The sequence below is a fragment of the Salmo trutta genome, chromosome 3 (assembly GCF_901001165.1).
Source record: "Salmo trutta chromosome 3, fSalTru1.1, whole genome shotgun sequence".
In the NCBI taxonomy this organism is placed as follows: Eukaryota; Metazoa; Chordata; class Actinopteri; order Salmoniformes; family Salmonidae; genus Salmo; species Salmo trutta.
In genome coordinates this window covers 41,762,774-41,774,986 of record NC_042959.1, presented here as the reverse complement: position 1 = coordinate 41,774,986, position 12,213 = coordinate 41,762,774, and the positions used below count along the sequence as shown (strand labels likewise).

Genomic DNA, 12,213 nt, shown 5'->3' with positions numbered 1-12,213 from the left:
GCCCACCCAATCTACCTACCTCATCCCCATATTGTTTTTATTTACTTTTCTGCTCTTTTGCACACCAGTATATCTACTTGCACATCACCATCTCCTCATCTATCACTCCAGTGTTAAATTTGCTAAATTGTAATTACTTCACTACTATGGCCTATTTATTGCCTTACCTCCTCACGCCATTTGCACACACTGTATATAGACTTTCTTTTTTTCTATTGTGTTATTGACTGTATGCTTGTTTATTCCATGTGTAACTCTGTGTTGTTGTTTGTGTCGCACTGCTGTGCTTAATCTTGGCCAGGTCGCAGTTATAAATGAGAACTTGTTCTCAACTAGCTTACCTGGTTAAATAAGGGTGAAATAAAAAAAATCAAAATAAATGCATGCTGTGTATCCACTCATGTTTCTCTTGGGAGGAGCTTTATTGTGTTAATTATGAAATATCCACTGAATATTATACTCTACATGTTTAGCTTAGATACTGGCCTCAGAGTCCACTGGGTCTGTAGGCATATTGGGTAAATTTTTTGAGTGTTAATTTGGTTCAAGTCTATTACAAAAAGTCCAAGAGAAAAGGTTGCAAATCATTACAGAAGAAACATCTATCAATGTTGTTTTTGGACCCACAGAGGGGAAACATTTCCACGACGAGCCAGACCAACCAACATCTGTAGGGAGAGGGCGAGGAGGGAGAAGGGAAAAGACAGAGAGGGAGTGATTTTGTCATATAGAGTGACAGGCGGTTTTGTCTCAGAGCGGGTCCCCAGGGTGGTGCTATAACCCCCTAGGTGTCCCCCAGACCATCCTACCCCCATCCTCCCAAGCCTTGTGTGATTAAGCAGTGTACTTATGAGAGGAGTGCTGTGCTCTCCTGTCTCTGCTCCCCTTCCCACTGATATACAATGTGGCAGGGCTACTTGGATGAGTGCCAGACAGCGACTGGGTTACTCATTCTACAGGCAGCAGAAAAATCAAACTTATCCATGTGTGTTTTATGAATTTCAGCTTAACACCAAGTGCTGTGATTTGTATGGTCAGTCGAAGGCAGGCACGCTCTTCACCAGGGGCCCCATTCATCTTCCTCTCGGTCTCTTTGAGTCTCAGCTTATGTTTAACCTCTGCTTATTCTATATAGCCTGAGTAGTTTCTGAAACTTGCATGTAATATTGTCAGTAGGCTACAGTAACCTATGCTTCAGAGGGTAGGGGCAGGTAGCACACACAAAGCAGGTAACACACACAACGATTTCCAGCTGGTTGGCAGACGCTGGAATAAGTTTCTGCATGACAGAGTGAGGGCTTTGCATAGGCACTTTGTTGTGATTTTTGTGGGACTGAAAAAAAACGCCTGGAATGTAAAATAACGTTATTAACCCGCTCCCATGCTTTAAACAAGGGTAGGCTGTAATTGTAAATAAGAATTTGTTCTTAACTGACTTGCCTAGTTAAATAAAAGTTCAATAAAAAATAAAATAAAATGTTCTGTTGTGGAACTGAATACTTTCTTTTCCGGTTTGGGTTCTGTTTGTCAAATAATTGTGTTATTTTCTGGTTCTCTGTTCTGTTCCCAGAACCAGTTCCAACCCTTGCATTAAAGTCAAGACCGAATCAACCTAACATCGCCTCATCTGTGAAACCAGCCGACACACATGGAAAAGAGTGGGGGGAGTTCAACCACTCGTATGATGATCCACAGACAATGCACCACCGTAATTGGCTAATTGGAAGAAAATCATGCTGATGTTGGGCCCTTGAATGAGTAGGTGTGTCCAAACTTTTGACTGGTACTTTATGTAAAGACAAGATTAAATCAAGAATAGTCTGATGGATGAAAATATTAGCCTATCACTTGTGAATTATACACTGCTCAAAAAAATTAAGGGAACACTAAAATAACACATCCTAGATCTGAATGAATAAAATAATCTTAAATACTTTTTCTTCACATAGTTGAATGTGCTGACAACAAAATCACACAAAAATAATCAATGGAAATCCAATTTATCAACCCATGGAGGTCTGGATTTGGATTCACACTCAAAATTAAAGTGGAAAATCACACAACAGGCTGATCCAACTTTGATGTAATGTCCTTAAAACAAGTCAAAATGAGGCTCAGTAGTGTGTGTGGCCTCCACGTGCCTGTATGACCTCCCTACAACGCCTGGGCATGCTCCTGATGAGGTGGCGGATGGTCTCCTGAGGGATCTCCTCCCAGACATGGACTAAAGCATCCGTCAACTCCTGGACAGTCTGTGGTGCAACGTGGCGTTGGTGGATGGAGCGAGACATGATGTCCCGGATGTGCTCAATTGGATTCAGGTCTGGTGAACGGGCGGGCCAGTCCATAGCATCAATGCCTTCCTCTTGCAGGAACTGCTGACACACTCCAGCCACATGAGGTCTAGCATTGTCTTGCATTAGGAGGAACCCAGGGCCAACCGCACCATCACAAGGGGTCTGAGGATCTCATCTCGGTACCTAATGGCAGTCAGGCTACCTCTGGCGAGCACATGGAGGGCTGTGCAGCCCCCCAAAGAAATTCCACCCCACACCATGACTGACCCACCGCCAAACCGGTCATGCTGGAGGATGTTGCAGGCAGCAGAACGTTCTCCACGGCGTCTCCAGACTCTGTCACGTCTGTCACATGTGCTCAGTGTGAACCTGCTTTCATCTGTGAAGAGCACAGGGCGCCAGTGGCGAATTTGCCAATCTTGGTGTTCTCTGGCAAATGCCAAACGTCCTGCACGGTGTTGGGCTGTAAGCACAACCCCCACCTGTGGACGTCGGGCCCTCATACCACCCTCATGGAGTCTGTTTCTGACCGTTTGAGCAGACACATGCACATTTGTGGCCTGCTGGAGGTCATTTTGCAGGGCTCTGGCAGTGCTCCTCCTGCTCCTCCTTGCACAAAGGTGGAGGTAGCGGTCCTGCTGCTGGGTTGTTACCCTCCTACGGCCTCCTCCACGTCTCCTGATGTACTGGCCTGTCTCCTGGTAGCGCCTCCATGCTCTGGACACCGCTGACAGACACAGCAAACCTTCTTGCCACAGCTCGCATTGATGTGCCATCCTGGATGAGCTGCACTACCTGAGCCACTTGTGTGGGTTGTAGACTCCGTCTCATGCTACCACTAGAGTGAAAGCACCGCCAGCATTCAAAAGTGACCAAAACATCAGCCAGGAAGCATAGGAACTGAGAAGTGGTCTGTGGTCACCACCTGCAGAACCACTCCTTTATTGGGGTTGTCTTGCTAATTGCCTATAATTTCCACCTGTTGTCTATTCCATTTGCACAACAGCATGTGAAATTTATTGTCAATCAGTGTTGCTTCCTAAGTGGACAGTTTGATTTCACAGAAGTGTGATTGACTTGGAGTTACATTGTGTTGTTTAAGTGTTCCCTTTATTTTTTTGAGCAGTGTATATTATCACTTGTGAATGATGCCCAGTGTAAGGCAAGAAACAATGCCTTTTTTCCTGACCTTTTCTAATCATAGTCGCACACCTCATGCAGCCTAGCCCATAGGCCTTTATATTTTGAAAAGGTTTGTTTCTTGTGCTGACATTGCTTTGAAAGGGTTTCACCTAGGGGTCATGATCGGGGCTGTACCAAATGTTTGATGTATTATAAAAATGTATTATGCTTATGTTGTATTAATAGAAGGGGAGGGGTTATAAGACCCCTCCCTCCTTACATGTATAGGGTCCTAGACTACAGATTAACAATATATATTCATTATAGAGGTTTAGTATTGTTCCACAGTTGTTTTCCAAATTCTGCCTCTTATAAAGAGACCCCTCTGAGAAATGTGTGACTGAGACAGAACTTTGCAGGGGAGTGTAGGAGATAAGAGACTAGTCAGACATTCCACGAATAAATCAACTTTGGGGAGTGGACATTTATTGTCTAGGCCTTAGAAAACACTGGAACTACTCTTGCAAGTTTATATAGCTGTGTATGCATGGACTTGGTCTGAAGAGTAGAAGGTAATGATGCATACAGTGACATCACAAGGGCTGGACTTCGGGTTTAATAAAATAACTTGGGACCTTTAAAATTTTGCAGAACTTACTCGGAAACATGCGTTATGTTCCTGATGTCAACTTCTGTCTGCAATTGCATTAATAAAGGTTTTTGAATGATTTAGTTAAAGATATTGTCATAATGCTAATTTCACCAATTGGACAATGATTGACAAGGAACAAGGAAACGAACCCCAACAGCTTCCAGAGGCAATTTGGAACTTGGTAGTGAGTGTTGCAACCAAGGATAGACAGTTTTTACCCACTATGCACTTAAGCGGTCCCGTTCTGTGAGCTTGTGTGGCCTACCACTTCACGGCTGAGCTGTTGAAGCTTCTAGATGTTTCCACTTCACAATAACAGCACTTACAGTTGACCGGGGCAGTTCTAGTAAAGCAAAAATTGTACTAACTGACTTGTTGGAAAGTTGGAATCCTATGACGGTGCCACATTGAAAGTCACTGAGCTAGTCAGTAAGGCCATCTACTGCCAATGTTTGATTTTTTTCACACCTTTATTTAACCAGGTAGGCTAGTTAAGTTCTCATTTACAACTGCGACCTGGCAATGATAAAGCAAAGCAGTGCGACATAAACAACAACACAGAGTTACACATGGAATAAAACATACAGTCAATAACACAATAGAAAAAGTCTATATACAGTGTGTGCAAATGAGGTAGATTAAGGGAGGTAAGGCAATAAATAGGCCATAGTGGCGTCGTAATTACAATATAGCATTTAAACACGGGAGTGATAGATGTGCAGAAGATGAATGTGCAAGTAGACATACTGGGGTGCAAAGGAGCAAAATAAATAAAATAACAGTATGGGGATGAGGTAGTTGGATGGGCTATTTACAGATGGGATATGTACAGGTGCAGTGATCTGTAGGCTGCTCTGACAGCTGGTGCTTAAAGTTAGTGAGGGAGATAGATATCAGTCATTGGCAGCAGAGAACTGGAAGGAAAGGCAGCCAAAGGAGGAATTGGCTTTGGGTGTGACCAGTGAAATATACCTGCTGGCGCGCGTGCTACAGGTGGGTTCTGCTATGGTGATCAGTGAGCTGAGATAAAGCAGAGCTTTACCTAGCATAGACTTATAGATGACCTGGAGACAGTGGGTTTGGCAACAAAAATGAAGCGAGGGCCAGCTAACGTGAGTGTACAGGTCGCAGTGGTGGGTAGTATATGGGGCTTTGGTGATAGACTGCATCCAATTTGCTCAGTAAAGAGTGTTGGAGGCTATTTTGTAAATGACATCGCCGAAGTAAAGGATCGCTAGGATGGTCAGTTTTACGAGGGTATGTTTGGCAGCATGAGTGAAGGAGGTGGATATGAGAATCACCCGCAGCAAGATCGACATCATTGATGTATACAGAGAAGAGAGTCGGCCCAAGAATTGAACCCCGTGGCACCCCCATAGAGACTGCCAGAGGTCCGGACAACAGCCCCCCGATTTGACACACTGAACTCTATCAGAGAAGTAGTTAGTGAACCAGGCGAGGCAGTCATTTGAGAAATCAAGGCTGTTGAGTCTGCCGATAAGAATGTGGTGATTGACAGAGTCGCAAGCCTTGCCAGGTCGATGAATACAGCTGCACAGTAGTGTCTTTTCTCGATGGCGGTTATGATATCCTTTAAGACCTTGAGCGTGGCTGAGGTGCACCCATGACCAGCTCGGAAACCAGATTGCATAGCGGAGAAGGTACGGTGGGATTCGAAATGGTCAGTGATCTGTTTGTCAACTTGGCTTTCGAAGACCTTAGACCTATATCTATCCTACCTTTCTGTAGCAGTTTGGGTCTAGAGTGTCTCCCCCTTTGAAGAGGGGGATGATCGCGGCAGCTTTCCAATCTTTGGAGATCTCAGATGATACGAAAGAGAGGTTGAACAGGCTAGTAATAGGGGTTGCAACAATTTTGGTGGATAATTTTAGAAAGAGAGGGTCCAGATTGTCTAGCCCGGCTGATTTGTAAGGGTCCAGATTTTGCAGTTCTTTCAGAACATCTGCTATCTGGATTTGGGTGAAGGAGAAATGGGGGAGGCTTGGGCGAGTTGCCGGGGGGGGTGCAGGGCTGTTGACCATGGTAGGGGTAGCCAGGTGGAAAGCATGGCCAGCCATATAAAAATGCTTATTGAAATTTATCGGTGGTGACAGTGTTTCCTAGCCTCAGTGCAGTGGGCAGCTGGGAGGAGGTGCTCTTATTCTCCATGGACTTTACAGTGTCCCAGAACTTCTTGGAGTTTGTGTTACAGGATGCAAATTTCTGTTTGAAAAAGCTAGCCTTTGCTTTCCTAACTTCCCTGAAAAGTTGCATATCGCGAGGGCTATTCGATGCTAATGCAGTACACCACAGGATGTTTTTGTGCTGGTCAAGGGCAGTCAGGTCTGGAGTGAACCAAGGGCTATATCTTTTCCTGGTTCTATTTTTTTTATGGGGCATGCTTATTTAAGATGGTGAGGAAAGCACTTTTAAAGAATAACCAGGCATCCTCTACTGACGGAATGAGTTTAATATCCTTCCAGGATACCCAGGCCAGGTCGATTAGAAAGGCTTGCTCGCTGAAGTGTTTTAGGGAGCACTTGCCAGTGATGAGGGGTGGTCGTTTGACCGCAGACCCATTACGGACGCAGGCAATGAGGCAGTGATCGCTGAGATCCTGGTTGAAGACAGCAAAGGTATTTGGAGGGCAGGTTGGTTAGGATGATATCTATGAGGTTGCCCGTGTTAACGGATTTGGGGTTGTACCTGGTAGGTTCATTGATAATTTGTGTGAGATTGAGGGCATCAAGCTTAGATTGTAGGATGGCCAGGGTGTTAAGCATGTCCCAGTTTAGGTCACCTAACAGCACGAGCTCTGAAGATAGACGGGGGGGGGCAGTCAATTCACATATGGTGTCCAGGGCACAGCTAGAGACAGAAGGTGGTCTATAGCAAGTGGCAATGGTGAGAGACTTGTTTCTGGAAAGGTGGATTTTTATAAGTAGAAGCTCAAATTGTTTGGGCACAGACCTGGATAGTAAGACAGAACTCTGCAGGCTAACTCTGCCCCCTTTGGCAGTTCTATCTTGTCGGAAAATGTTATAGTTATGGATGGACATTTCAGGGTTTTTCGTGGTCTTCCTAAGCCAGGATTCCGACACGGCTAGGACATCTGGGTTGGCATAGTGTGCTAAAGCAGTGAATTAAAAAGACTTAGGGAGGAGGCTTCTAATGTTAACATGCATGAAGCTAAGGCTTTTACAGAGTGCCTGGGTAATGGGAGTGGAGCTAAAGGCTATAAGAACTGGTCGTCTAGTACGTTTGGAACAGAGAGTAAAAGGAGCAGGTTTCTGGGCACGGTAGAATAGATTCAAGGCATAATGGACAGACAAAGAAAGGTATGGTAGGATATGAATACAGTGGCGGTAAACCTATGCATTGAGTGACAATGAGAGATGATGTCTCAAGAAACATCATTTAAACCAGGTGAGGTCACCGCATGTGTGGGAGGTGGAACTAAAAGGTTAGCTAAGGAATATTGAGCAGGGCTAGAGGCTCTACAGTGAAATAAGGCACTAACCAAAACAGCAATGGACAAGGCATATTGACATTAGGGAGAGGCATGCGTAGCCGAGTGATCATAGAGGTCCAATGAGTAGCTAGGCGGGCTGAAGACACGGCCATTCAGACAGCTAGCGGGCCGAGGCATTTGGTTTAAATAATGCAAAAACAAAGTGTTGGAGAAGAAAGTAAAACTGCAATATGTGCCATGTAAAAAAGCTAACATTTAAGTTCCTTGCTCAGAACATATGAAAGCTGGTGGTTCCTTTTAACATGAGTCTTCAATATTCCCAGGTAAGAAGTTTTAGGTTGTAGTTATTATAGGAATTATAGGACTATTTCTCTCTATACAAATTTGTATTTCATATACCTTTGATTATTGGATGTTCTTATAGGCACTTTAGTATTGCCAGTGTAACAGTATAGCTTCCGTCCCTCTCATCGCTACCTGGGCTCGAACCAGGAACACATCGACAACAGCCACCCTCGAAGCAGCGTTACCCATGCAGAGCAAGGGGAACAACTACTCCAAGTCTCAGAGCGAGTGACGTTTGAAACGCTATTAGCGCACATCCCGCTAACTAGCTCGCCATTTCACATCGGTTACACCAGCCTAATCTCGGGAGTTGATAGGCTTGAAGTCATAAACAGCACAATGCTTGAATTATTACGGAGAGCTGCTGGCAAATGCACGAAAGTGCTGTTTGAATGAATGCTTACGAGCCTGCTGGTGCCTACCATCGCTCAGTCAGACTGCTCTATCAAATCATAAACTTAATTATAACATAATAACACACGGAAATACGAGCCTTTGGTCATTAAAATGGTCGAATCCGGAAACTATCATTTCGAAAACAAAACGTTTATTCTTTCAGTGAAATACGGAACCGTTCCGTATTTTATCTAACGGATGGCATCCCTAAGTCTAAATATTGCTGTTACATTATACAACCTTCAATGTTGTGTCATAATTAATTACGGCCTGTTAGGAATAAATGGAGTTCACACAGTTCGCAATGAGCCAGGCGGCCCAAACTGCTGCATATACCCTGACTGCTTGCACGGAACGCAAGAGAAGTGACACAATTTCCCTGGTTATAAAGAATTTATGTTAGCAGGCGATATTAACTAAATATGCAGGTTTAAAAATATATACTTGTGTATTGATTTTAAAGAGAAGGCATTGATGTTTATGGTTAGGTACATTGGTGCAACAACAGTGCTTTTTTCGCAAATGCACTTGTTAAATTATCACCCGTTTGTCGAAGTAGGCTGTGATTCAATGAGAAATTAACAGGAACCGCATCGATAATATGCAATGCAGGACACCCTAGATAAACTAGGAATATCATCAACCATGTGTAGTTAACTAGTGATTATGTTATTAAGATTGATTGTTATGAAAACTTGAAATCGGCCCTAATTAATTGGCCATTCCGATTAATCGGTCGACCTCTAGGTCCAGGCCAATTGGCAAAATAGCTATATTGACGGGCCTCTTCAGTTAACAGTCCGATATGCTCTAGACAGCTAGCGGGCCGCGGCTAGCAGGCTAGCAGATGGGCATTCAGGGGGAGGTCGCGATGGAGGAGCCTGTTGAGAAGACCCTTGGGCAGATTACGTTGGTAGTCCAGTCGTGATGGATCGGCGGGGCTCCATAATCGGCAGTAAAAGGGGTATAGGCCAATTGGCAAAATAGGTATTGTAGCCCGAGGAGTGGCTGATGGACCTCTTCAGCTAGCAGGGAGATGGGCCTAGCATAGGCTAGCTCCAGGTTAATTGGTGCTTGCTTCGTGACAGAGATGTTAGCCAGGAGTGGCCACTCGGATAGCAGATAGCTAGCTGCGATGATCCAGGTGAAACGGTTCAGAGCTTGCTGTAGGAATCCGGAGATATGGAGAAAAATAAGTCCGATTTGCTCTGGTTTGAATTGCGCTGTGCAGACTGGCAAGAGCTGTCCGGGCTAAAAGTTAACTGATGACCACTAGCAGTGGCTAGCTGACTACTAGCTAGTAGCTAGTTAGCTGGCTAGCTACTGTTGGGGGTTCTGGTTCTAAAGTAAAGAAAATAGCAGATCCATACCACATTGAGTGAGGCGGATTGCAGGAGAGTATGTTGAAGTTGAGGTTAAGAAAAATATATGCAAAGAAAAAATATATATACACGGGACATATGGCATCTTGGATGTCGATTATGGAGATTGCATGGCTGTGTGCTCGATTTTATACACGTCAGCAACGGCTGTGGCTGAAATAGCCGAATCCACTCATTTGATTGGATGTCCACATACTTTTGTATATATAGCGTAGGTGTTTCTCCAGGTGGGAGAGGGCAGTGTAATAGAGATTGCGTCATCTGTGGAGGCTGTATGCAAATTGGAATGGGTCCAGGGTGTTTGGGATGATGGTGTTTATGTGAGCCATTACTAACCTTTCATGGCTACAGATTTGATGCTATGAGGTGATAGTCATTTAGACAGTTATATTGGCGTTCTTGGGCACATAGCCTATGGTGGTCTGCTTGAAACATGTAGGTATTACAGACTGGGTCAGGGAGAGGTTGAAAATGACAGTGTAGACACTTGCCAGCTGGTCAGCACATGTTCTCAATCAAAGCGTGATTTTCCCTCAGCAGTCTGCATATTTCAATTAGATATGAGGCTTTAAAACGGAACTTAACACAAAACATCGGTGAAGCTGTATCCACATTTACAGGTTGGAATGCAATTTCGGGAATTTAATGTCCAGAAATGTTCATCTAGAATTAGAGTAGCAAAAAATACGAATAGGTTATCATGACAGGGTAGCCGACGCACTGTTTGAATAGCCTACTTCCAAGGGGGAAATATTGGCTGTAAAGGATTAGGCGAATATACTAATAACATACCCTAGACTACCCGTTTCTTTAAATATGGTAAAGCTATAACAAAAAGCGGGAATGTGAGGTGGATTCTGATCTGTTAAACTGAGGGTCAAGTCTTAAAACAGTAAGCCACAAAACAAGCACTATTCTCAGATTCGAAGCAATCTAATGAAACACATTTTCATAAAAGTTGCCTATTCTTATGAAAAGCCCCTCATCTCGCATCTTGACAATTATCAGTAAACCCTCTTCATTATCCAATAAATCGAGCCTTCCATTGAATAGCCTTCAGTCGCCTATGAATAAAGTTAACTGCGGAAAACATACTGCGACACCTTTCACACCCCTTTTCAGGATCAATACATCGATTTAAAACTCTCCACACTGGATGCATCGCTTCCCAAGTGCGCAGTGACTTGAAAACATGAAGAAATGGGCTCTTTACCTGTTGGTCCCTCTATGCCTTCGGCGTAGATTTGAACGGCCAGGATCAGTAGAAATGCGCAGTTGTTCATTGTGCTGTTTTAGTCCAGTTTGGAATAGATGCAGAAATAATTTCAGTGACTCCGCGAGGACCGATGTGCTAATTGTGGACTCCAGCCTATCGATTCCCTAATTCTTTCTGAAACGTAGTTGCGAGACAGCAGCAGTAGTGCAAGACGTGCTAACTGACGCCAGGATAAACAGTACAGAACATTTTCACTCTTCCGCCAAGCACACGTTCTGTCTCGATATGTGTGTGATTAAAAATATGCGACGGACGCCTCCAAGTGGCACCATCTTGCAACTATTCTGGCGTCTAAAGGTTTTTCTGAGGTAAGACTGAACTCGCTACATGTCTCTCACTCTCCGTGTGTGTGTGCCTCGCCAAGCATTCACATACATCCACCTAGTCTCTTGCAATAGCCTAGTCTCCATCAAAATGGAGTAACTGATTGGTTCTGGGTGCTGAGGTCATCCACCTGATGATCTCCCAAAAGATGTCACACCAGATCCACTGTGACCAGTGACTCAAAGTAGCCTCAACAATGGATTCACTGGTGGCTTTATGATCAAAGGTGAGATGAGCAGATCTGCAGCAATGGACACAGTCTGCAGAATGGGAAACAGATTAATTATTCTGACAGCTTCGCAGGTTGAGTGGATACGGCAAATCTTTTTAGCACACGACAAAAGACCAGGTACCTTTTGAGCCATGAATAGGAGTACCTTGTGCGGAGCCGACCACTTTGGCTGGCTGCTATGTCATAACTGGGGTAGTGGAAGGGACATAGATATCCAAATGTTAATCCATCTATCAATGTAAATGTACTCTGTATAGCTCAGTCTCTATGACATTGTACTGTGTAGGCTATGGGTATGTGTGACTTGTTCAGAGGTGCATATCTCTACTCCATAAAGGATGCACACAAGTAAAAATACACCTTATGGAAAAGTGGGGACTGTGAAGAGACACAGGCACAGATAGACACACATACACACACGTACACATGGATTTTTTTGTTGTAGATATATGGTATTAGAGGGCACACTGTGTTGTGAAATGTAATCTAACGTTTTTATTTGAATATAACCGCCTTCATTTTGCTGGACCCCAGGAAGAGACGAGAAAATACAAATTAGAGACTAACAGATCAGCTAATGGGGATCCATAATAAATACAAATACATTTGTTTATGGGAGAATCTCAATTGCATACTCCTCACGTCCTCTCTCCTTGCCTCCTTCTCAAAATCCATTGGAGAAGGTCAGAGGGGAGGGGCTTTCTCTTCCAATATG

At 44.1% G+C, this 12,213-nt stretch overlaps 1 pseudogene; it reads right to left on the bottom strand.

The window, feature by feature from the left end:
• Positions 1-11,182, bottom strand: part of LOC115165376 (receptor-type tyrosine-protein phosphatase U-like) — a 282,163-nt pseudogene extending 270,981 nt beyond the window's left edge.
• Between the last annotated feature and the right edge of the window lie 1,031 nt (positions 11,183-12,213).